General features: G+C 42.6%; 1 long non-coding RNA gene across 1 annotated transcript in view; it reads right to left on the bottom strand.

The window, feature by feature from the left end:
- Nucleotides 1-4,526: 4,526 nt before the first annotated feature.
- LOC142767111 (uncharacterized) overlaps nucleotides 4,527-27,793 on the bottom strand; it is a 39,591-nt gene continuing 16,324 nt past the window's right edge. The window contains exon 2 of the long non-coding RNA XR_012884759.1: nucleotides 4,527-4,890. This is a non-coding gene — a long non-coding RNA (uncharacterized LOC142767111). The remainder of the gene's footprint in view (nucleotides 4,891-27,793) is intronic.

Here is a 27,793-nt window from a genome sequence, read left to right on the forward strand (position 1 = left end):
CCTCGACAATCTGTTTACCAAATTTAAGTGTCCTAGGTTCTAATGAACAGGACTTAACGGAACTTTTTAATCATAATTTTGTTGCCATAGTAAACCAGTCGACAGAAGCTCAAACAAAGAACATTACCATTCTCTGCTGTTCAGGGGAATACTTTCTTTTTTTCGCAAATTATTGAAGCGGGAAATTAGGCAGTTGTACTGCAGATGTCATCACACACATCTATGAAGCAGGATACAGTACCAGTTGGAATATTGAAGGACATTTTTGTAAGCTTAAGCATGCCTTATATTGCCAGTCTGTGTTTGTGGCAGAAGGCGTGAGCGAAGAAGTGAGGGGCTGCTGTGGATAAGTAAAGTTTGTACAGTCTATTCTCGACCCACTGTCCGAGCAAACTAGGGCGGTTCTTCTAATTTGTAGTTCGACAAGTTCCCTCCAAATATATTTTGACGAAATTTTCTCTAGTCGTGCTGAAATTCTAACGAATATTGTATTAACAGCTACCCAATAGGACTACCTGCTAGGAATGTGAGCACAGATCATCATTTCGATGGACGCTTCCCAGAAAGTTGAAAAGAGCGGCATTCGTATATTCTGTCCTTTTCTAGACTGGTCTTTTTCCCTCCGAATTCGAGATTTCGCACGTATCTTTATTGCAGAATTTTTATCTGCCGTACTGGCCCTTCGAAACGTGGTAGCGTTAATGAACTACGCCGAAATAATAACGGACTACTTGTCGGTCTGCGGTGCGCTCGTGGCATCCGGTGATTCAAAAGCATTAAGCGAATTCAACTCATTAGTAACGAATCATTTACCTCAGGTGCGATTAGTATGGGTGCCAGGGCATAGAGGCACAACTTTAAATGAAACAGCTGAAGCACTAGTGAAACCAGCATTAAACGTACAAGCTATCAATATTACTCCTTTATAGTAGCGTTTAAATTTAGGAGGCAAATGAAGATGCAAGCATTTTCTAATCCATCTTTAAAAAATTTCCCGGACTTCAACCACCTAATGTCACCCTAGAAAATTTCCTCATGTCATAAGTTATACTTAGAAGTTTTAATCACTCGATTGCGATGTCGTATTCTTCCAATAAATTTTTATTAGTTTAGAGCAGGCTTGAATCTCACCTCGTGCTGTTTTTGTGTGTGAAAAAGAGAAAACTCTGGAGCACTTTTTGATCTCTTGTAAAAGTTTTCATTCTTAAGAAAGGTATCACTAAACATTCAGTTACAAATCCTTGAATTAGCTTTGACAACGTCAAATTTACTATCCCAAGGTGCACATATGATGGGGCACATGAACGGGAAAGTGCGCGAGGCCTTGCAAGATTTCATTGTACAGTCGAAGAGATTTGCTAAATAACCTCAATTACAAGAAGTTCTCAGTTAACAATTGTAAACTACTGAAAACCTTTCTTCGATATCAATCATTTATTGCTCCTTCTGTAATCTGGAATGGTCCAGTGAGAAAACCGACAAATGGCTGAGCACACTTTAATTTCTGGGCAAATTTTATAGCATTTCATTGTTAACAGCAATTGAATGAAACGCTTGTCTCTAAGCTTAGGCATGGAAACAAACCAGAAGCAATCAATGTAGCCTTAAAATGCAGCCAGTTTCTAAGTTTCCAGGATTATGCAGCTTAGTTTTGCGTGAGCTTCACTAATTTTTCGATTGAGAATCGACGAACAGGCTTTGAAGGCACAGTGCATTTTCAGCTTGATTACTGCAGTTACCTTGATAAAAGGTGGCAAGTAGAGGCAATATTACCATTACAAAGGTGCTGTAGTTAATAACAAAGGGCTGCTTCTTCTTTTATTTTCGTGGGGATGTGCTTGAATATTGTGCTTTTTGTGGTATACTTCATTATTCTAATGAACATAGGTCTGAAAAACTAACATTAGCCTTGTTGATCCCGATTGTCTGGTTATAATCATGGTGGCCTTTCTAAAAATTGACTTCAAACTTCATTGTTTTTTTCGAAGATTTTATCCTGCATAATGATATTCTAGACTTGTCGATTTTGCTTAGAAAAAAGTTGATGTCATAATGTGTCACTTTTTTCAGTCATTCAGAATTAATGCATCTTATTCATTTTTATAGAGTAGTTTTCTTAAAGATCGGTATTCGAAATGTTACGAGCACGTTGTGTGTACTAAGGTGTAAGCAGTTACAAATAGCACTTAGCTCTTCTGTTGGCATTTCGTTTCTGTTACTCTTGCTCCTCTATTTCTTTGTGGGTGGGCTATAGTAGTATGGCTTGCACAGATTTGTAATGGCAGCTGCAACGTTCTACTTGCTTATATGGTGATTTTTTTAACTTCGTAAATTGAAGAGTTCTACGTCACAACAATGTTCAAGGTGACTTTTTCGCACACAAACTGTAAAGTTAGGCAGCAAATGTACATGTGCGCACTTTTTATTGTTCATTGCAAACTTTTATGAAAGGGAGCACACGTGGCCCGAACGCTCTGGCGACAACTTATAGCATGTTTAAGCATGATCGATAGCAACCACAGCCTCTAGTCTCGCCATGTAGTGGCGAGCAAAACAACCGGATATTGGTGATATAGAACCAGCGGCAGGATAGCAACCACCTCCTTCATGGCAACTACATGAGAAGCCTGGCGTAACCATCTTGAAGGGGGCATGGCTGCGATTTCCCCCCTGTTTCATATCACCAATGACTGGTTGTTTTGGTCGCCACTAGATGTTGGGAATATAGATGTTGGGCTGGGGTTGCTGTCGCTCCCGCTTGATCGCGCTTCAAGCAGCCACCAAAGTGCTCGGGCCAAGCATACGCGTGTTGCCTTTCATAGAAATTGACATTGTACCGTTAGGGCTTTTACTGGCAGTTTCTAAAATTTTGGTGTGGGAATCATTCATTTCACGGTTTCAATGATATTTCGCTGAATTTACTGTATTGTTGAAAGTCGTAAGAATAACCTAGTTATTTTTTGTGTGAGAGGCATGCTAATTTCTTGCATGTAGCAGAGCTCAATTGCGGACTTGTTATCAGATCCACATATGCATATCATGATTCATTGTGTGCGTTTCTTTTCCAGCTTCATTTTGCGTGTTATATTTCCTGTGCATATGAAATAAGGTGCTTGCATGTGTGTCTGACATCATTTGTGCCAATCATTTTCATTTTGAGGTGTCTCTGTAGGACACATCAAGGTGCAGGGCAGTGACCTGCTGTATCCACAGTAGGGCCAGAGCCTCAAGCAGCCTTTGGCCAATCTTCGCAAGGCGTTCAAGAGAGAAACACAGCACCACGCTTTCAAAATGCTATGAATTATTTTTAATATAATGTGTTTGCTGTAAACTTGCCATTGTTGCATTATGTCCGGTGCATCCATTCTGTGGCGGAGGTACAACTCGTGAAATTTCAGTGCCGGGTCACCCCCTTTGCATGTCAACACTGAGATGTGTCTATTCATAGTTGGAGCGTACAGGCTAATACAAAAAGTATTTATTGTTGCAGGGCTGCTCTCGATGTGCATATCAATGCTTTTATTTGCTATCACTAACATTGTAAGTTTTCCATCGTTTATTGCATAATACAATGAGTTATTTAGCTGCAATACAAGTACGACCCGTGATGCGTACTTGAACTGGTATAGCGCACAACGGGGAAGAAAAAACGACCGAGCAGACCGACACAAGAGGACACAGCGCAACTGTCCTCTTGTGTCGGTCTGCTCAGCCGTTTCTTCTTCCCCGTAATGCGCTATACCAGTTCAAGTACGACGAACCAACTCGCCCAATCTTCAACAACCGTGATGCGTACCATGTAATTCAGTAGCTTCTTAATGTATTTTTTCAAAAAGCTTATTTTGCTCACGCATCACAACTTTTGAAAAGATAGAAATATTTCATTCCCTCATTATGCATCTTTAAGAGATATTGGGACGACTTGTACCAAGTATTGAATGTACACAGATGTGGTCGTCCATTCAGTCTACACATATTATTGCTTTCCCCTAGATTCAGACGTCAATTTCATTTCCGCATCATTCGGCGTTCCTTATATGCGGAGTGCCGCATGGTCTTTCCGCATACACGGCTCCATATTCCAAGAATTCCGTATGTACGAATGACCTATATACGGATCGTTCCTTGAAGCTTCATTTTTATTCTAAAATGAAAAAAAAATTCTTCGTACTTTGAGTGTTGGTCACACGTCTAGAGAACGATAACATTGGGTAGGCAGAGGAAATTCAATGCGCCAGCACTACTTTGACGGCACGTTGGCCGTGGAGCCATCTGACGGTTAACAGTAGAGTTTTCCCGCGAGACCGAAAATTATCTGGCTGCTCAGATGCGCTGAATGTCAACACCTGATTATTATTACACCATGATGTGGACCCAGAGGCCGCAACTTTTGCGCCCCAAAATATAGGATCATGTGCATGCTCCTTATAAAACGAAATCTCCAATTCAAGGTTTCTAGGAGCATCTGCTACTTCACAACGAAGGAGAGCGACAATACATATAGTGTGTGCCATACGATAGGTAACTTTGTCGCATATTAAGCTTTTTATTGCAACGCAGTTGCAGGAGATAAATGAAGACCACGATCACTGTCGTCACAGCACAAACATTCATCTATAACACGTATGGCCATTCTATTGACATTAACGCGGGGCATGTCTCCAACCTTCAGTAAAAACGCCTTCAGAGGTCAGAATAAAGGCTTGAGCAGTATACGGCATTCCTGGGCATGGAGCTGAACTCATAATGAATTAGCTGTATTATTCTCTGGAGTCTGTGGTATGTGCCAGGTATCTTCTTCGAGCATAAAGATGGGGCGTAGTCGTAGTTCACATCGTACACCGCCAAGGTTACTTTCTCATTCTGAAAGCTTACGAAGATTTGGCAGGCCTGTGGTGAGGTAAAAAGACAGAGGTTGACATTATGAGACGATATGCTGTTTCTTTTCCACGGACATACATGCTAACAATGTACCATAATCCAACAATTTTTTTAAGGTTCGCTAATACAAAAAACAGACGCAATTATTCAGAGTCATAGCGTTTGCTTTTAGGGGCGAAGCTCCTCACGCCGTGGTCTGTGCCTCCCGTGTTTGTAGATGTAGTAGTAGCCACCTTTCGTTTAGTCTTTAGAATGTCCGCTGGATGCCGGTACTCGTATAAAATGTATATATGATGAAATGTTCTAGATGGTGGTATTTGAAGTGTTCACACGATGGACGAACGGATGGAAAGAGATACAGACGGACAGAAGGACGCATAGACGGACGAAAAGACAGGCAGACGGCCAGACGGACGGATGGATGGACGGTCGCACGAACGCTTCACCCTACTCATCACCATTCACTACGTGTATATGCTGCGAGTTTGTTGTGGTAGTGAACATAAGTCTGCAAGAAGTACAATTTTAAAGCATGATGGCAACTGTAAAGTTACAAGGTGGCTTATAAGCGCAAAGTCTATACTGATGAAAATTATAAAATAAATGGAAGACAAGCTATGCATACACCGCTCCTAGCATCTATATTGCATTTAGGAAGAAGAAACGTGAGAAAAATGCCTCAAGGAACCTCACTTCAGAGTTGTTTAGATTGTCCGAGAGCACAGATTATAATGAAACGTTGCATCTTTTGGTGTAACGTTCACTAGAGATGGCGTTGTCGTGGCGTCTAACTTTTTTCTGGAGCTCACCCGTGGCAGGAACGTTCTATCTAAGCCACAAACTGCCACCACCAAAAAGCGAGCTTCCAAGCGATATACGTTCACAATGTGTATTACACGTAAAACGTTTGTTATTGATTTAAGAGGGAAGAGGGAAAGTGTAAATTTTGCCCAATACATAATATCGCGCACATTTGTGTACACATCTTAAGTAAATAACTATGAAAATTGTCGATGCTTTCATAAGGAGTCTCTTTTTATGTTTCCTTAGCAGAGGAGGTTAAATTGTGATGAGTGGTTTCGATGGAATCTGAACGTGCAAGATTGAGTGTGAAGGCCACTCGTTGAGACGCTCACCTTAGAGACGCGCGGGTCTGCTTTTAATCCCTCAGTTAACAAATATAAATGTATTATGTGGTATTCATTCAAGCTTTACCTATCATAATAACAGTCGACGTGAGAGCAATTGCTGCAAGGAGCGAAGAGTTTTTGGGGTTGAGTTGGAAAAAAATGCGTGCACATGGACACAAATACCGACTCTAAATGGCAGTTGATTAAATTACGACAGAGAAGTAACAAAAATAGGATGACCGCTGTTTACAAAAAGATTTATTTTACAAACTTTGATATTCAATGAGGGCGTTTTGAGAATCTACTGCTGGCTTCAGTGGAATCGCTGCAACCGTGGCTGAACAATTTATACGTAAGAATAGCTTTATCAAAACTTCTCGTTAGGATAGACGTCTTTACATAGGTCTTCCTAATCATTTGCTCCACGTCCCATGTTGATTTTATTGCATTATTATATTGCAATCACCAGCCCGCAACAGCTCGCAGAAAGATTTCTTGACCTAATTGGCCACCACCACTACCACCAGAACCACCACCACCATCATCATCATCACCATAGTCTTCTTCTTCAAAATCATCTTTCTGATTACGCCCTCTGCAGAGAAAAGGTCTTTTCCATGATCCGCCAATAAACCCGGTCTTGTACTTTTCGTTGACACGTTATACCTGCGAACATTTTGCAACGTTCTACCTTCAAACTTGGCAAAGGTTTTTTTACTGACTAATTTCCTGGGCTTTTCTAAAGCATTTGAAAATGTTAAACATGTATCAATTTTACGTAAACTTAGTGCACTAAACATTGACCCGAGAGTACTTGGCTGGATACAACATTTTCTTTCTTTTCGTTCTCATTTTGCTATTGGTAAAGACACCACGTGATTCGGCTCCTGTTAAATCAGCTGCCTCTCAGGCGTCTGTTCTAAGTGTCCTTTTAATTTTAATAAATATAAGGATAAACACGATAAGATTTCTTCAAAGATTTTTTTATTCGCAGATGACTGCGATGTATTACGTGAAATTATGATGCCGTTAACAAAACGACCCTTGAATCAGACTTAAAGAACATATCTCAGTGTTGATTTCAATGGTGCCTGGAGCTTAACGTTATTTATATGTAAATCAATGTGTATTTGTCGTTGTTAGACAAGGTGCCTTGCTTACATCCCAAATATCTGCCCCCTTCAATCTGTTAGCAGCTATGGTTTATCTACGCATTCATAATAACAACGACCTCTGTTAGGAGGTGCGCATGCAATGCATACCATGAAAAGCTAACTGCTCATTAGGATATTTGAATAGAAACTTTTCACTTGTACCTTTCCAAATAAAATGACTCTATATATAACCTATGTCCACCCCTAACTGGAATACGCCTCATTCTTCTGTGATCTTCAACAAGTCACATTATTTACGAAATCGAATCGGTATGAAATCACACTGTTCGTTTCATCTTAAGAATTATAAACAGACTGCTGGTGTTTCGTTAATAAAGACTACGCTCTATATGCCTTTACTCGCTATTCAGAGATAAAAATCGCGATTTTGATTACTTAATAAAATCTATTACCACAATGCTTTCCTTCGCACAATTTTGATTCACCCGGCACCTTACCATTCAGCTCACCATTATCACGAGCATAAAGTAAATGTACCTGTTCATAACTCATTAGCATGTTCACAATAATTCCTTCCTAAAACTTCAAAAGATTTGAATTATCTTTCTGCATCATTATTTACTGCATAATTATTTACCTGCATCCTTAGTTACTAATATTGGCCATTTATTGTATTCTTTGTGGTTTCAGTTATATTGTACTTTATTAAAGTGTACTCTTTGCACCTAATATTTACCATTTTAATTATCTTCACGGTAATGTGTTTACGTTTTCTTGTATTATTGTTGTTCGACTAGGTTTCCTTCCCCCTACAATAAACAAATGTTTGCTGAGAGTTTCAAAAAATAAATGAATAAACCTTGTCGCCCCACCTAACCCTAAGTCTCCCCTTCGTGTGTTTGCCTTCGCTGTGAATCCAGTCAGTTACCTTAGTGACCAGTGCTTATCATGCCTACGTGTCCAGCCCACCTCCATATCTTCTTGATTTTAACTACGATGCCGTTAACCCCGGTTCGTTCTCTAACCCACAATGCTCTCTTCTTGTCTTTTGAGGTTACACTTATCTTTTTTTGTTTCTACCACTCACTGTGTCGTCCTCAACTGAAACTGAATCTTCTTTGTAAGCCTCAATGCTCCCGTTCTGTGGTTAAGTACTGGTCAGATGCAGCTGTCATATACCTTTCTCTTGAAGATTGGGGGCAAATTATCCTTCATGATTTGAGCATTCTTGCTGCTTGTGATCCACCCGATTCTTGTTCTAGTTATTTCGCTCTCATGGTGAAGCTTCGTGGTTACTTGTCCTAAGTTGGCATATTCTCTTACAAATTCCGGCATCTCTCCATTCATTTCGAAGCGCTGTTTTTTGCCGAGGCTGCAGTATATTAGTCTTTGGCATATTAATTCCAGACCTACAATTCTGATTTCCAGGTCCATTTCAGGAAACTTGAGCGTTATTCATCCTTTGAGATACTCATCAAGGCGATGTGATCAGCGAATCGTAGGTTACTAAGCTACTCTTCGTTATCTCTTTTTCCTAACTCATCCCAATCTAAAGTCTTGAAAACCTCCTGTAAACATGCGGCGATTAGCATAGCAGAGATCGTGTCTCTCTGCCTTGAACTTTCTTTATTCGTACTCTGTCGCTTTGATTATGAAGAACTATGGTGGCTGTGAATCCACTGTAAATTTCTTCCAGTACGTTTATGTAGGGTTCTTCTATGCCCTCATTCCGTCACACCACGTTACTACTGATCTCTCGACAGCGTCAAAGGCCTTCTTGTTATCTCTTAAGGCCACGTATAAGGGTGGGTTGTATTCCTCACATTTTTATTACCCGATTGACAGTAAGAATATAATTGTGGAGTAAACTTGACGAAATCATGCTTGGTCCTTTGATTGATTGAACTGCTGTCACCTTAGTTCTAATAGCTGTTATTTTTGTAAATAGGTTGCAGAGAACGGACACTAAGGTGATCGGCCTGTAATTTCTCCAGTCCTTGATGTCTTCTTTCTCATTATTCAGGATGATGTTGGCATTCTTCCGAAATACGGGTATTCCTCCTCTAAAGAGAGAATTCTTGTATATGGCAGCTCATTTTCCTCACATAAATGCCCCGCAATCTTCCATCGGGTCAATTGTTACTTTAATCTCACCACCTGATTTGCCTGTTAGCATTACGTCTAGGGCTTTATTTTGCCTGCTGTTACTGGTAGGTTGTCGAATTCCTCAGGAATATTATTATTACTCACGATTTCATCCTGCTTGTTTCAGCTTCTCTACACCTGTCTGTAGAACTCCTCCATCTCCTCAACTATCCTATCCATATTGGTTTTGACACTGCCTTCCTTTTTTCTCAATGCAAAAATCCCATTTTAGCTCATGCACAAGTCTGCCTTCGCATCATTTAGACTTCAGGTGCTTTTTACAGCCTTGCCATTCTCTCCATGTATTACCTTCTGAATTCCGCAACTTTACGCCTATTTACAACCTTCGAAAGCTGCGCTAGCTTTATTTTGTCGGTTACTTTTGAGGCTTTCATCGTTTGTCTTCTCTTAATAGGATTTTTCGTCTCATGAGATCACTTGCCAGTGTCCTGTCACGTGCATTTCCGATGGGGGCGGAAATGTTGTAGCCCCATGTGCTCAGATTTAGGTGCACGTTAGGGAACTCCAGGTGGTCGAAATTTTCGAAGCCCTCCACTATGGCATCTCTCATAATAAATTGGTAGTTTGGGGAGGTTAAATCTCACATATCAATCAATATCCTGCCTAGTGACTGTACCTCCGACTTCCATTTCGCACTCTTTGATGATAGTAGTGCGATTATTGTTAATAGTGTCAACGCTAATGTCAGTTACCTCGTTTAGTGCCTCGGATATATTCTGGAGCCATACTCGGAACTCCTGTACATTTCCTCTCACCGCTAGTTCATCATTTGGCTTCTTGTGTATCAGTTTTTGTCTTTGCTTCCATAAATCTAGCTGAATACGAGGTCTTACTATTTTCTGGTCACTGCAAGTTATCTTGCAAAATACTTCCACACCCTTTTAAATGCCTGGGTGCGCACAAAGAATAAATTTCGTTTCTTTTTTATCTTTAGTATTGCCATTAGATTTTCGCCGCATCCAGTTACAGTTAGCCTGTTTTATGAATAAGGTAATCAAGATCTGTAAATGGTTACGTTCTGCCTACTTCACTAAAACTCGCGTTTGGCATTTCTAGAGCCGATGCTATATTCCACTACTGCATGTTCTCACACCTGTTTTTTGCTTACATTAGAATTGAGGTAGCCCATAAGAACCGCTTACTGTCAATTTACTTCAATCAAGGCTAACTGTATGTCTTCATAGAAGCATTCAACCAAATAATCATCATGGCTTTACGTAGGCGTGTAAACCTGTACTTTCTTCATTTCGTACCTTATGCTAAACCAAATTATCATACTTACCACCCTCCCACTTAAGGTAGAGTATTCCTCTATGTTGTCAGCGACATTCTTGCGTATAAGAAACCCCGTCGCAAGTACTTTCGAGTAAACTAATCAACGGTTGCACAAGATGTGTCCGATCTTCAGCACTGCATAAGCCTCACGTGTCTTACTGTCCTCGCTGAGCTCTGTTATATCTCATTTACCACCTACTAATTTCTCAAAAGCCCAGCTAGACTAGCCTCACTACATAGCGTTCTAGCAATGAAGGTAGCCAAGTTCATATTCCAAAGGCGGCCTGTTCATACCCTCAGATTTTTAGCATCCTCCGCTGAGTCACAGGTTTCACCACCGCATTGGACAGATGCTTCACAGCTGCTGGGGGCTGAGGACCACGGTTTCTTAAAGACGATAGTTTTTCCTGGGGACCTTCGACGCAAAAATTTCGGTCTGTTTGTCTATCTGTCTGTTTGTAAATATTTCTGTTTGTCTGCCCTAACAGTGCTCTAAACGGCACCAAAGTAGCCAATCGATACTCCGAACAGCCGACCCTATCCACAGCGCCCACCAATATGGCTGAAAATTCAGGCTTTTTACTTTGCGATTGTCAACCTAAAAGCAATTATAGCGCACATCTGAGGCACCACATCAACACCTACATATTCTAGATGTGCGTATTTTAATAGAAAAGGCATACAAAAGTTATTTTAAGGACCGAAGCGCGTATCACACTGCACTGACCATGCAACTCTTGAACAAAATGAGTGTTTTCAACGCTTTGCTAAGACGACATGGTGGTGGTACCTACCCGTCGCCTTGCGTTCTACACATTATCACCTCTGTGATGGGCGCGCACGCAGGTCTCAGAGACACGCGCTTTGTTTTCCAAAAAAACTGCCAGATAGTGCTCATGTCTCACGTGCATGTTACGTGACTTGATGCGCTCGTTCGCCTCCGCTTCACGCTCGAGGCACTCTAACGCTGCGCCTCCATAATACCATTCATCGCTTTTCTTGCACTGAACATCAAATAAACGTTTTGTTCACTCCCTTCATACGCAAGACTATCGTTTTTGGTGAAATTTTCAGAGCAATATGCAGATACGGGGTCAATTATTTTGGTACGCTCGTACCGGAAGTAATGGAAAAATACTACTCCAGTGTGGCGAGTGATTGCATTGCCGGCAGGTGGTCGACAGTGTGGTCTTACCCCAGACCTGTTCTTCCCTTTTAAGTGTCAATGCACTATATGGGCCCTGAATCAGTGTCAATGCACTATATGCACCCTGAATCCGCCATCCGCGGTGCGCATCCTCCTCTCCCGTAGCAACGGCACGAGGAGCGGTGAGGAGCGACTGTAGCAACGGCGCAGCGACGTCACACACCACGTGATTGCGCGCACTCCACCCTCCGCTCCGTGGCTGCGCGCGCCCGCTCAGCCCCGACTTCTCGAGATCGGCAAGTCGTCATAGGTATGGATCTATAGCAGGCATCAACCTCGACTGTGATACCTCCAACAACGAGTACAACGCAATCGAATGCGAGCATTGCTCGCGTCGTTGAAAATGTCGCGCCGGTTCAAAAGAAGGCAGCGCGGTGAAGGGCCCGTGATGCTGAGCGCAAGCGAGCGAAGCGGGCCAAGGACTTATATAAACATCATTATAGTGCGAATTTACTCTCACATGTACGCGTAAACTCACCAAGATTTCCCGAGAGGGTCTCATGGGTCCTGGGAATCGCAATGTGATCACACGGGGGAGTTTACGTTAACTCACTGCAAATGCCAACAGATTTTTACTTTACTCCCCCTAATAGCATCACCCCGTGCATTCGCGCTTAACCATGTTCCCCCTCGGGCAAATGTTTGGGAGTTTTTTTTTTCAACAATTCCTTCTACACGTTGTTTCAGAAAATTATACCATTGGCAACAGCCCGTCATCTGCATTCAAACCTATTCTCGTCATGGCATACTAGGTGTCTGGGCTATCTTTAAGTAGGGGGTTCTGTTGCACTTTTAAATGCGAAGCACTTCTTAGCGAACTTCGGCGACATTGAGCGTCTATCTATCTATCTATCTATCTATCTATCTATCTATCTATCTATCTATCTATCTATCTATCTTGCCGCTTACGTTTGAGTGCTCCCGTGTTCACCTCATTTATTGGCGTGACCCAAAATTAGCATGAGAGGGTAAGATGATTTGACAAATATGACCTGCTTGTCAAGACATGAATAATGTCACGATTCCGTCACGTGATTCATCAAACACTTTCCGCCAGACAGTGGCACATACCCACGGGCGGGTATGTGCCGCTGGAATGTCGGTATGTGCCGCAGGTGATTGACACTTAGTATCTGCTCAGGAGCGACGAGAACACACGTGGGCAAATTTAACGCGCAAGGGTTAATAAATACCGGACGTCGGTAGCGTCGACCCGAAGAGTCTCAGCTGGAATCAAACCCAAGCTATCTGGGTGCCAATGAAGCATTTTAACACAGAGCTACGCCAGGTCTCGGAACTACCGAAAAATAGACGGTGACCTTCATGAAACGTAAATACTGGTTTCAGTGCTGCCTACACAATTTTTTAAACATTACATATGTCATATTTTGATACAACCGTCACATCGGGTTAATGTCAGATGTGGTTAGTTGCCATGCGCTGGAGTAGATTTATGTAGCAGTGTCTAGGGCAAGCATCTTTGCGAGCTTCTGCGCTTCATGTGAGCTTCTGGTTTGGCAAATACGCACGTTCTAGTTCGGATCGTTGCGCAAGTGCAAGTGCAAACAACTGGTTTTATCAGCATCTGCATCTCTTCAGAATATGTTGGTCTGTGCGACATATGTACACTAATTTAGCGTTATTTCATGACGTGCCACTCAATAAAAAAAATTAAACACGGTCACATTTGTTCCACATGCTTCGCATAACGTGGATTCCCAAGCGCGTGGAATCTGCCAATTTTTTAGCACTGTAGAATACCACCTGACTGCTTATCAGTTGTGAACTTCACCTGACTCGTTGCACACCTGGCCTTCTATCATACCTGTTTGAAAGTTCGATTATTCTTGAAAGCACAAAACCTGGCATGGTATAGAGCTTCTCCCCTTGCGACACCAGGACCACTTAGAGCCGTGGAGGAGCCTCCTTTTCAGGCGTTTTTTCCTCACTTTTTTTGCCTTGCATGATTTGACACTGTTGGCTTCAGGGTGCCCACAATGTCGAAGTTTTGCTAATTCCGAGTGATCGCACTTCTACTTTGACATTTCCTGTCAGCTGACGAGTGGGGCGCACTTGTTTTACGAACTATTCGGCTAGATCCGTGTCAACTCTGCGTTGAAAGTATACGCCGCAAATGGTCTGTGCTCATAAAAATAAACGCAACAAATTTGTCATTTTATTCAGACTATATATATAATTTTACGTGCCACAGGTAGCTTAGCATAGGACTGCATTCAAATATGAATACAAAGAGTATCAGGGTAATACCACACCGTTAAACATGCATGACAAAAAGTTAATAACAGTGCGCAAAAGAACCGTTGCAACCTTTAAGTGTGTGCAAACGTACATAGTAAAAAGTTCTTAGGGGCCAGTGAGAGCCATAACAAACTAGTAAAAACTCCTGTTAATAACTTTGAGGTCGTGGTTACAAGCTTTCTTAATACTTTTTTCACAGTGCACATTTATGGTACAAAAATTGAGCCATGAACAAACATTCATTTGTTCACATGCAGTTCGAGATTAACGAACGCCTCAAAATGCAAGACTGTGAGCCACATCAGTCAATATACGTTCCGCTTGAATGAAAACGCGAATTGGAATTCCACGCGACAGTTTGCATGAACAGCTGGACTTGAAGAACCCCAGTTGGTACAAATTTCTGGAGCCCTACTGTACGGCATCTTTCATAATCATATGGTGGTTTTGGGATGATAAACCACACATATCAATAAAATTATGGACACCTTGATGTGAAATCAGGCTTTGCGAGCGTTACGTAGGACAACACAAGAGACTTCAACCCGCAAAACTCGAGTATCACGATAGTTTAGAGATGTGTGCCGGCACGGATTGCTACACCTACAAACTTTAGGTCATTCACAAGGAAAATACATCTGATATGATCATAATATATATTGATTGCGTAGCTGTTGAAATTCGAACAAAGCGCAAACAAAACTGTTTGAGACACGTTTAGATCCTACTGAATAAGCCTACTGAAACAATGAACAAGTTGACAACAGGTTACAGCTTACGCGCCTTAGGCATGATCGCCGCTTACAGCTGACAAACACCGTCTTCAACAAACAATTATTAAACCTAAATCTAGTTTAGGCGGGGCCCTCTTCCAATACCACCGACGTCAAAGGTGGGTTTTGCTACAGCTCACTATGACTTCTTCGCCAAAATCAAGCTTCACAAGCACACTATACTTCACACTCCCGACAAACGAAGAAGCTCTCCTATACCTACTTCTGCACAGCATTGTCTATATCCCATTGAAACGATACACACAACCGTTTTAGCCAGCACACGTAGGCCAGCTTAAAGCTCGGATGACCCTCTTTGTCACACGCTTATTCTTTCCTAACTTCTTGCTGTCTCGTTTGGTTTTAACACTGTTGGCTTCAGAGTGTCCGACATGTGGGAGTTTTGCTGATTTCGAGTGGTTGCTCTCGTTTTTTGATGTTTCTTGTCAACAGACCAGTTGCGAACGCCTGTTTTGAGGACTAATTGGCTACTTCCATGTGATTGTTATGCGGAGCGCATGTGTCGCGTGTGAATGAACCGCATGAAAATTGAGCGCGAAAAGTTTATAACTGCTAAAAATACCTAGTCACTTCCGTTAAGGCTGTATTTTATTTTGTTGGCACTTTGAAGAAGTAATAATTACTCTGGTACATATATATAAAAGTACATTGGGGCCAATAGTCGGAAGTTAGGTATACGTGTTAGTAATGACATCTCCGGTTAGCCGAATAACGTGAAATAGTAACATGGAGCGCTGACTGTCACTTGCGTTAATCGGGTGGATGTGGAGTGTTTGCGCCAGTGCTTGTGAAAATGAAGGTTGCGCTGAATATCTTACAATATGACGAATAACCAACTAGGCCACCAACAAGTTCTATTGAGTTGATGAAAAGGTAAGGAGTGAAGCCTTTCTAGCCTCAGAATGCGGCGAAAGGCAAAAAAAATGTACGAACTTATTGACGTGTTTGCATCACTCACCACAAAGCGTTAGCTTGAATTGCTGGATGCTGACGACTCTCCCAAACGTATATATTCACAACAATCAGTCAATGCCACACGTTCAGCTTGGAAGTGCTTCTAAGTATTGTCCTGTAATTGGGGAACGTACCCGGTGCTGGCGGGCACCTAAGCTTTAGGATAAATATTTTCAAATTGCCTGTTTGCTTGGACAGTGAAGATTGTATTATGTGCCATTGGTAACGTGGCGTAAGACTTTATTCAATTATCCTTAGAAAGAATATTATCGTAATACTGCCTCTTTAAACATGCATTGCCAAAACATAGTAGCAGTGCATAAAAGAAGCGTGCATTCTTTACGTGTCTACAAACTTACGTAGTAAAGAGAAATGTGGTGGTTAGGGCAAGTTGGTTTAATATGACGATAGTTAGAGCACGACAACGGAAGGACGACAAAGGGTTGTCTCCTTCCTCTCCTCTCTCGTCGTTGCTTTCTTGTGCTATAACAATCGTCAGGTTGTCAAAAGGTCACAAAAATAGCAAGTTCCCCCAAAAGTTAGTAACAGGTCCTGTCACTAACTCCATACTATAGTGGTTATAAGCTCAATACTGATTTTTTAGTGTGCACAACTAAGGTACAGTGATTCAACCACGAAAAGACATGAATTCGTTCGAATGCAGTTCAAGTTTATGACCACCTGAAGAGTAAAATGCCAGCCCAAATTTGATGCAACTGGCTGCAAGAACTCCAAGCTTTGCATGCGTTAAGTAAGAAAAATCAACACACTGCAAAACGCAATACTCTAGTATCATGATATTTTACAGATTCGTGCCAGTGCGAATGTAGTTGAAGAATGCTTTATTTTCAATGAAGTTACTTACAAAACACTTGTGCGGAAACATCTGGATTCGTAGCCGACATGACCAGTTAAGGATTCGTTTTAGATAAGGCATGTTGTTTCATTAGCGAGTAAAATATTCAAATGAAGAATTCCATCACAGATCACAAAATCAAATGCGGTCATGCGACGAAAAACAGGAATAATTTTACATGTACATACATTTCCACAATGATAATATGGCAACTGGTAACTATCCCTTAGAAAGGTGTATACACCGACACACGTTAGGTCACCCGCAAGCACGTCTCATAGTAGTCATATTTTTACGGTTAAGATTGACTAATATTTATTAACAGGGTGACATTGAAGATCGGACAATGAAGGCGTGGGTGGGCGGTATCGGTAAACGTCCTTCTCTTCTCCTTCTTTCTCGGCCCATACAATTTGCATTCTATGGCTTCCAGACGAAACCCGTTAGGTGAGTATGAATTACTCAGAATGGTTGGTGTGAAACCGCTTACATCGACCGACATGGACCAGATGGGCCAAGCTTGGTCGACAGAGAGCTGATGTCAGGTGAGGTATCACGCATGTCTAATTGCTCAAGCGATCGACAATGAAAAATGGGCATGTGTACTGTGGTAAAAACTTCTCGCACAAGTCCCGTTTACGTTGCGGGGTCTAAAACCACACAAAGTCTTCTTTTTCGTATATGTGACAGACTGATGGTAACTGTCACAGCGTTCCTTCGATCGGCGTTGTGAGGATACAGTACATCGACGAGCAATACACCGGGCTTTTTTGGTTTAATAGACGATCTCGACGACAGAAAAGTTGCTATGGAAATCAAATGGTAGTATAGTATCGACGCAGCTGAACGGCGAATGTGCGTAAAGAAGGTAAAAAGACTGCAATCAGTTGTCTCATGTTTTGCAGTGCTATACACATAAGTTATGAGGGTGATGACGTCAGAGCAGTCCTTGTGGTCAGATGGTACGCACATAACCAACATGTTATTCAACATTGTGTATGTATGTTCTACCAGCCCATTTGTCTGAAGGTGATGGGGCGATGAATGGCAAAATTGTGAATTGCACATACGAACCAGTTCTCCCACAGCGTCTGCGACGAATTGACGATCGCGATCAGTGATGATCATCATTCTGGAAGGACCACGCCAGGGAATGATTTATCTAAAAAAATCATGGCCACGCACGTAACTCTCGAGCAAGATAATGCCACCGTTTGTGCGTAACGGGTAGAGTGGTCGATGTATACCATCTTCTAATGATTGTTGTTAGACGAGCACAAAAATGGGCTCAATATAACAATACCAACTTGTAGAAATGGGAGACAAAGTCCTGGCAGTGCTGCGAGAAGACCCAGCGGAGGAGTCGAAGAGCGATTGTAGCGCTGACATTGTTCCTAAGTTGCAACAAGTGCTTGACTGTGTGTAGCATTCTGGGCCACTGAAAGCGCTCTCTTATCCAAGTCAATGTTCTGATTAGCCCCACATGACAAGCTGTAACATCACCGTAGGTTGCCTTCAGTATGTCCATGTCTATACTCTATAATACGACAAGTAGGAAGCATGCGCCTTCAGCCAAATAATTGGTCTTGTAGATTATGATATCACGTTCAGGAACAAAACTGCCAGTTGGCCTAATTGGATGTTTGCGCAGATTTATATGTTTTTGCAGGCTCACGGGGGCACATTGCGCTCGTTTTAGTGCTCTTATGTATGCCCGTGAACTGGCGCAGGCATTTAAAGACAGACAGAAAAGCAGCAGGTGGCTTTAGGACGCGTGATGCCGCCACTGATTTGGCTCTTGACTTATGTCAGTTCTTTGTTCTTTCTTGAAAGTGAATATGGAAGGAACTAAGGCGAAACAGTGTGCCAATACTGTCAATACTGTCAATACTATCTTCGTCACACTCGATCGTCTTTAAAGGAAGGCAGGAGGGACAGTGTGAATATGCGTGGCGTCGTCCGAACTTGCACGATATGAGAAAGTCGTAAAAGTCGTAATCCTTATGTCGAAGATACCAATACGCTACTCAAAAACTCGCGTCACTGGAATATACAAGCCAGCATAAAAGCATGATGGTCGGTAACGATAGAGAACGGGCTAACATAATTATAAGGGCTATCTTTATGTACCCCGAAAACAGCCGCCAAGCATTGTCATTCTCTCACAGTGTAGCTGAGCTCAGTCTTATTCAAAGTGCGATTGGCATAAGCTACCACGTGCTCAGCTTTTCAGTGACGCTCCACTAGCACGGTCCCGGCACGGATGTCACTAGCATCAGCATGCACTTTTGTCGGCGAAGCGGCATCAAAGTAGCATGTAATCAAACATAGCACTAGTGGGAATTTTAGCTACCAGAATTCGCCATTCCAAACACAAATTCAGTTGAAAAAGACGTTCTTATGGAGAAGACAAGTTAGGGCATGCACCACGACGGCAAACCTGGAAACGAGTCGACGACAATACGAGCACAAGCGGAAAAAGCTCCTCAGGTCTCACATCTGTTTTGTTGGCTTGGAAGAACTGATGGCGTCAAGCTTTCGTGAATGTAGAACCTTTTTTTCAGTGAGCTGTCCCAGTACTAACGCCTCTGTTTCACCTAAGCAGCAATTCTTGAAATTAGGTACCAAGCCGGCCTTTTCAGCGCCATTCGAAACAAACTTAGGCTGTTATGTTAACTCGGTGTGCTGCCAAAGATAACCACTTCATCTAGGTAGTCCAAAAATCCGTATTTAAATACTCGGAGTATTGTGTCCATTAATAATTCAAACCTGGCTGGCGCACTACAGAGATCGGACAGCATAGCATTAACTTCATGAAGGCCGTCAAGTGTGACGGAGGCTGATTTCTCTTTTCCATGTTGGTGCATTGTATCTGCCATTACACTAATCGAAACTTCAGTGACAAAAAGTAGGCAGTGGATTGTAAACAGTCAATGACATCGTCAATTCTTAGAAGTTCTTACACGTCTTTTTTGGTGACGGTGCTTAGTTTTATATAGTCAAAAGAAAACCGCCATGATCCATCCTTCTTCAATACTAAGATCACACGTGCTTCGCATGGACTAGATGACTTTTGGATAAGACGCTTCCGTAGCGTTTCGATCACCTGTTCAGCTATCATTGTCCATTCTGTCAAGGACACGTGGTAAAGTTTTCGTCGAATTGGGTGTGCCGATTCAGTGCCGATTCTGTGATGGGCATGAGAACGCGTTAGTGATGTTGTCGAGTCACTTTTAGTGTGATCAGACGCCAACAGATGAGTCAGAAGGGCTCCTGCAACAGCCTAGAGTTCATGTGAGCGCAGTGACTTGCTGATCAGCCTTAAGACATGTTCTTTTGAATTGCTTCGATGGCGGTCGCTTGCTGGAGACTGCCCCTCGCCGCCTAAAGCGGTAACATAGCTACATAAGATTTGGTCGAACTCAACAAGCTTCACGTCGTGTGGGAAAACAGCAGGCACCGAAGAACAATTGAAAGCCCACAAGCTTGAGGCGCTATTCACCAATCACTAGAGAGTGAGACACAAGTGCGTTTTTCAATACGCAACAAGTCGCAAGTGGTTGACTATGTACGTAAAAAGATGAAAGGTTGGAAGCAGCAATGTTAAGAAAAACATGTGATGAATGCCACGACGCTATAAGCAAATCGTTCGATACGATGAAGTAGTTTTTCTGTGGTTAAGATGTCTTGGAAAGAGCAGAGAAGAAAGTGCTATTCAGTGTTATTTCACCTGCGTCACAGTTAATGGAAGCACCACTATTCTGAATAAAGTCGATCCCAATAATCACATCGTCAGGGCACCGCGATAGTATCAGAAATTGTGGTATGAGATATTCATCACCGAATAAAACACATGTAAGAGATACGTCCAGAGGAACAAGACGCTTTGTTCTGACAAGGCAAAATCTCACACCGCCATTTCACGAGAACATAACTTTTCCATGCAACCTTTCTTTCAGTGTCACACTAAGCACAGACATCGTAGCACCATTAACCACTAATACAGTTGCAGGTATGCTATCAACCAACACACAATTTGTTTTTGACCATTTTAATCGGAAGAGGAGTAGCTCGCAGAGACGGAGACCAGCCAGCGATCTTACTTCCATAGGTCATGCCGGCTAGTTTCCCGATGGGTGTGATGACGTAAAACGTCGTTTTTGTGATGGTTATTAGCGTAGGCGACTACATAGTGGCGTCAGACTGGGGTATGATGCTGGCGATTGACTACTCCTGTTGGAATGGTGGGTGAAACTCCTGGGTGGCGAGCCTGTAGTGCTTGATGCACGATGTTCTGCCAACCAACGATCATCGATGACGTTTCTTCAAACGTAGGTCCAGTCGGTGGGGGGCCGCATCTAGTCTGACAGCAATGGCGACAAAAACGAGAGATGTGCCCCAAGGCACCACAGCTGTAGCAGACAGGCGAAGAGCGACCAATGTTGTAGACTTCGGGATAAGCTGCCCTGAGATGCCGTTTCTAGTAGACACAATTTTGAAAGTGCCGCCTCGCGGTGGTACCCTGATACGCGTGTCGGTCGTGCGTTTCGTTGTCAGAAAGGAAATGGTGGTGCTGTTGCAGGTGATCGGCTTGACTGTCTGCAGCGCATGACATGGCCGACAACAAAGAAACCACCGTTCTAGGTATATGTTTCTTTAAAAACGCAACCGAACTGCTCGGCGTTTACGGCATTCACTGGTTTGTTGTGTTGCTTGACTTCTTCACGGAAAATTCGGCTTACAGTAGCCACAAGGTCGAAATCTACACTTTCGTTGTCCTCAATGCTTACAACCTACGCAAAATTCACTGACCTACCGATCTTTCGCTTTACACGGCGTACCCTCAAATGTGCAGCAATGCTTGAACGCGTCAGCTACCAACTCGAGAGTCTCCTTGCCAATCAAAAAGTTCTACATGTTTTCGGCAATACTTAGCAGAAGATGCCCGACTTTGTCCTCTTCAGAGATTCGAGGATGCACCGTCTTACGCAACTTTAGCACCGCCTCTACGTACGTATTACATGTCTCACCTTACACTTGCACACGCTGAAGCAATGTCTTCTCGGCCCGCTTTTCTTCCGTTGTGGAATCTTTGAAGCACTCTGTCATTTGAGTAATGAAGAGATCCTAAGTTGTCAGCGACTGTTCGTGGTTCTCAAACCCCACCAGAGCAGGGTCTGTCAGGAATAGAGTGACATACTCTTGCTGATCTGTGGAATTTTAGCCGTTGCACCTGCTCACGCGTTTTTAGTGTGTGAGCAACTCCTCCACGTCCTCACCGGGTTTCTCGAAGAATTAGCGTGGCTCCATCTGACGCGTCCAGGCGCCGAGTGTCCGCGCCGGGGAAGTTGAAAATGATTGTTGGTCCCTGTGGTTGTACATCACGGCCTCCGGTAGTGTTGGAGGCAGAACGGTGAGGCGTCGGCTGCGGCATTGATCTAGCGGCAGTTGCTCCGTCGTCTTGGACGATAACCCTGCAACTCCATTACAACACTGTTGCAGTTAATGTTGAAGGATGTTTATTAACAGGGTATGATTGATAATCAGACATTGATGGCGTCGGTAGGCAGTACCAGTTCAAGGCTTCCTTTTGTTCTTATTCCTTGGCTCATACGCGTCGCAATATATTGTTATAATGATAAACTGAAGAATTATAAAGAAAACTGCCTTTTTAGCGCATGTTCACTTGTTAGCGCACAAAGAACAAGCGTGGTAAAACAATGAACAACAAGTTAGCAACAGTTCTCAGCTTACGCACCTTAGGCACGATGAAAGCTTACAGCTAGGAAACGATATATTCGTCAAAAATTAATAAACAAATAACTATTACAGGCGGGGCCCCCTTCCAACACCACCGACGTCAGAGGCGGTTGCCACTACAGCTCAGATCACCTCCTCCACCGAAATCAAGCTTGAAGTCCTTGTTTGTTAGAGTGTGGTGACGACGACTCTCGGCATCACACTCATACACAATAATAAGTCTATGGGATATCTTTTAGCTATATATTAGTTTCATGTCAAGCTGTATAATACCAGCAGTGAACAGAATTTAAGTGGGCTCTAAAAAATCTGGCGCTGTTCAAAGCTGTCGTCGTCAAGCCGTTGTGTCTTATTAGGTACGGTGATGAACGCCGATGCCTGACAATGCGGTTTTTATTAAATAAGATGACGACGTGCGCGTGTCGATGTAGACAAGACACAAAAAGAGTTGCGTACTTAGTTTCAGGTGCACTTCAAAAAACCCCAGTGGTGTGATATTATATCGCAGTAAACGCTAATGACATTCCTGAAAATTACCCCCTCTTTCAGACGTGAGTCCACACGCCTCACTATTCATGTAATAACGTCCTGGCTTTTTACAGTGTTAAGACGACATACGACCGGTAACAAACTTTTAAGACAAAGAGAAGGTGCTGAACTTTTAGCGAAGCACCCAGTGGCGTAGCATTTTAACACATTTTTCTGTAAGCTTTCTACAGCACCTGTTTCTTTTTTATTCTACCTTGTAGTCTGAGAACCGCTTATGTGTTCACCATAACTTTTTTCCTCGCTGCGCTATCTTTAAAATTGATCACGCACTATGTTCGTTAACATGTTCCATTGTCGTGCCACCTTATTGCCAAGCAATGGTTTCTACAGAGACTGTTGCACATTGCTTTAGTTTTACGCAATTGACCTCAAGAACGACTCCATTGCTTTTCTTCCTCAGTTTTGTCATAATGAATTATAATTTGTTTCTTGAGTTAATTTCAATGCAATGTCATCAGCAAGCCTCAGACTAATATACTCCCTGTGTGCCGTTCCCAATCTATAGGGCTCCAAAAACATACTTTAAACGCGTGGTCAATAGCCCTAGAGAGATCCTGTCTCCTTACCTTATACGCTTCTTAATTAGAACTCGGTAACTTTCTTTTTGGAGGATAAGGGTGGTTAACGATTCACTCTACATTTTTTCTGATATATGTATGTATTTGTTATTGATACCCTGATTCCGCAGTGCCTGCGTGACTGCACGCTCCATCGAATCAAAAGGTTCCTTCGCTTAATGCATGAACGCTAGGTATGGAAGATAGTTGTAGTCCACGCATTTTTCTTTCCACTTATTGGTAGTATCAACATAGTATAACGTTAAGTAGTCTATGTGAAGTCCTGCGTGATTCCTTCATTTATTGCGTTTTAAGGATGTCAGTATTGAATAATGATTATTTTTGTAAATGGCTTTTAATCAACAGAACTAAGTTGATCGGCTATCCTTTTTTCAAGCCATTTATTTCCCCTTTCTTAGGGATAAATATGATGTTGGCATTCATTCAATATTTTGGTTATCATTCCATCAAGAGACACTTCGTAATAAAGGTGGCAATTTTTTTAACAAAATATCTCTCCCGTTATTGAACAGACTTGAAGTAACCAGATCTTCGTCAGTGGATTTGCCCCTTTGCAATCCTTCAAAGGTATGTTTAAGTGTGCAGAATCATAAAGTGGGGGGTGGTCCCTCGTAATAGTAAGTTGTGGCAGTAGCCATGCGATTTATTTTTAAGAACTGCTCACTAGATGGTGTTTTGTGCATATATGTATTGGCGGATGAGCCGAGAAAAAGGCTTTGAGGTGGTGGAAATAAATAGGGAGGTGCATAGGTGGGGTGGTTTTCAACGAGACAGAATTCACTTCGATGGGCGGCTAGGTCATGAGGTGGGTTGGCGACTTTCAAAATGCGCAGTAGCTTTTTTGGGGGGCAAGCGGACTCTCGGGGTGCAGGATAGCTAGTAACGAGGAAAACAATCAGGGAGACTCTTTGACAGGTGGTATGGACAGATACGATTCCAAAGTGGCACCAGTATCTAGGATAGTAGAGTCCGGGGCATAAATAGACGTAGCGACGAGTGCCGAGCCAATTCAGACATTGAGTATATTAACATGCAGGGTGGAAGGAACAGGCTGAATTGGGAAGAGATAGAAGAACAGCTAAGGGAGGAGGGACCTATGGTATATGATTTTGTAGAAACACATCGCAGGGATATGAAACAACCTCCTAAAATGCAGACTACGCGTGGGAATATTGTAATAGAACAGAAGGCAGTAGAAAGGGGGTTGGTATTGCGGCATTCGTTCATAAAAGTAAAGACTGGCAAGAGGTCAAGCAGGAGGGCAAGGAACATTTATGGCTGAAAGAGAAAGTGGCCGGGCAAATGACACTCCTTGGTTTCATGTATTAGTGGACGGGAGCAAAGGCCAGAGAGGAAAACAAGGCAATGGTAGAGTGTATATCAAATGACATTCAGGAGTTAGGAGGAGAGTGCGAGACAATTATATAAGGAGATATGATTGCGCACATAGAAGACATTGATGAGTATACCGACCCGACAGGCAAAATGATCATGGATATGAGTGAAAGGTTTGATTTGATCATTTGCAACAGTACTGAGAAGTGTGAAGGGCAAATAACATGGCAGGTAGGAAGGCTGCTGCCGACAATAGATTACGCACTGATGTCACATAGGATGCATGATAAGCTCAGGGGAATGCATACAGATGAGGGTGGCTCCAGAAGTATGGGTAGTGATCACAAATGTCTCAAGCTAAGGTTTGAAAGAGTAGTGAAAGTGGGAAGGAGACAAGGTGAGCAACTACAGGAACATTTTTATTCAGAAAGGCAAATTGAAATAGCCACGTAAGAAATTGAGAAAGTAATCAGAGCGAATAATAAAACAGTGTGGACATACACGAATCTAATTAGAGTGTTTGAGCTAGAGCTGGCTAAGGCACGTGAAAAGTCACCCCGGAAAAGAAGACACAAACCCATAAGCTGGTGGAATGAGGAAGTTAAAAGAGCCATAGAAAAACGTCAGGAAGCCTCTAGAGAACACAGACACGCTAAGCAACAGGGTGAACCGGCAGATGAAGTTGAAAGAAAATGGGAAACCTTTCTAAGCTGTAGAAGGGATGCATCCCTTCTGATAAATGAAAGGAATAGAAGAAAGGGAGCACAGTGGCTGGCAGAAGTACATAAAAAAGATAAAAAGGCAGCTGCGAAATTTTGGAACCATCTCAACTCCCTAAGAAATGAGACGAGACCATATCAGAGGTTTATAACTACGGCTGAAGGTGCTAGGCTAGAAGGGGACGAAGCCATTGAATATATAGGAACAAGGGTGACAGAAAAGTTTCAACAAAGAAGTGCTTTATGCAGCACAATATACAAGGATGAATCAAGTGGCGCAATGGCTCCATTTTCAGGAGAGTGGGAAAGGGCTGAGAAAAGGATTTCTAGTGGTACATCAACAGGCCATGATGGCATTCCAATTATGCTGATAAAGACATTTGGTCCGAAGTCTAAGCAGGCTTTGAGAGAGGCAGTGAACAAAATAATAATCGATGTAGAAGTTCCCGATGGATGAAAACTTAGCAGGATGAGCATGATCTATAACGAAAGGGGGACAAAGCTGACATAAACAACTACCGTCCTATATCAGTGACATCAGTGATCTACAGGCTGGCGATGCAGATTATAAAGGAAAGTCTGCACGCAATGGGTAGAGAATGAGGGGGTGCTGGGGGAACTGCAGAATAGGTTTCGGAAACACAGGAGGTTGAAAGATAATCTGCTCTCACTGACGCAATGCATCAAAATTGAAGAAAAGGAAGGCAGGCCCCTGTGGCTAGCATTTTTGGATATCAAGGAAGCGTAAGATAGCGTGGTTCAAGAGGAATTGTGGGGAATACTGGACACACTAGGCATGGAAAATGTAGTCACTAATTTTTTAAAGGATATCTATAAAGGTAACAAGGTAGTTATAAAGTGGGAAAAACGGGTATCCAAGTCTGCAGAGGTAAAACGGGGGCTTAGGCAGGGGTGTCCTCTCTCACCCTTATTATTCAAGATGTACCTACAAGTATTAGAGGCCGAATTAGAGAAAAGTGGACTGGGCCTCAACCTCTCTTTCGTCAAACAAGGAAAACTCATTGAACAGGCACTACCAGCATTGATGTACGCAGATGATATAGTGCTAATGGCCGACAACAAGGAAGATTTGCAGAGATTGGTGGACATCTGCGGTAATGAGGTAGATACGTTATATTTCAGATTCAGTAAGGAAAAATCAGCAGTCATGATTTTTAATGAGAATGAAGGTAGTGAGCTTAGAATACAGGAGGTCACGCTAGAGATAACAGATAAATACAAATATTTGGGTGTATGGACAAGCAATGGGACCGAGTACCTATGGAAACACAAACATACGTGACGACTAAAGGTAACAGGAATGCAGCGGTAATGAAAAACAGGTCACTGTGGAATTACAATAGGTATGATGTTGTGAGAGGAATATGTAGAGGGGTAATGGTTCCTGGTCTGACATTCCGCAATGCAGGTCTTGTGCATGAAATCAGAAGTTCAAGCAAGATTGAAAAGTAAGCAACGTGGAAAATGTAGGCTTGCCTTAGAAGCTCACGGGAATACACCAAATCAGGGAGTACAAGGTGATATAGGATGGACATCATTTGAGGACAAGGAACCTAGCAGCAAGATAAAATTTGAGAAGGAATTGAGAGAAGTGGGAGAGGAGCGTCAAGCAAGGAAGGTTTTCAGCTACTTGTACAGGAAGAATGTTAATACAAATTGGAGGAAGCGAAGCAGAAAGTTGACTGGTAAATACTTAGAAAAGAGCAGGGGCCCAAACCAAAAAGAATCATCGGTTAAGAAGAATGTGAAGGAAGCTGAGACCGACATGTGGAGAATCAGCATGATTAAGAAGCCCGCACTAGAGATCTATCTAACTTTTAAATAGGAAATTGCCAAGGAAAGGATCTATGATAATACTCGGGGTAGTTCTCTACTGTTTGAGGCCAGGACGGGAGTATTGCGTACCAAGACATATCGGGCCAAATACGAAGGGGTAGACACGGTATGCAGTGCGTGTAGAGAGGAAGAAGAAACTGCCGAACACTTGATAATGTTCTGTGAAGGAATTCACCCTATAGTTCAGGATGATGGCACAGAGGTCTTCAAAGAACTTGGGTTTTGGAACAGGGAGGGCAAAATAGACTTTAAGCGGGTTGAATTAACTAGAAGGAGGTTATATGACTGGTGGCTATAGTCAAGGCAAGAGTGAAAATTAAACCCTTCAGTGCACAGTACGAATCCTCAACCTCGCTAT

This window comes from Rhipicephalus microplus, chromosome 7 (genome assembly GCF_043290135.1).
Source record: "Rhipicephalus microplus isolate Deutch F79 chromosome 7, USDA_Rmic, whole genome shotgun sequence".
Classification (NCBI taxonomy): domain Eukaryota; kingdom Metazoa; phylum Arthropoda; class Arachnida; order Ixodida; family Ixodidae; genus Rhipicephalus; species Rhipicephalus microplus.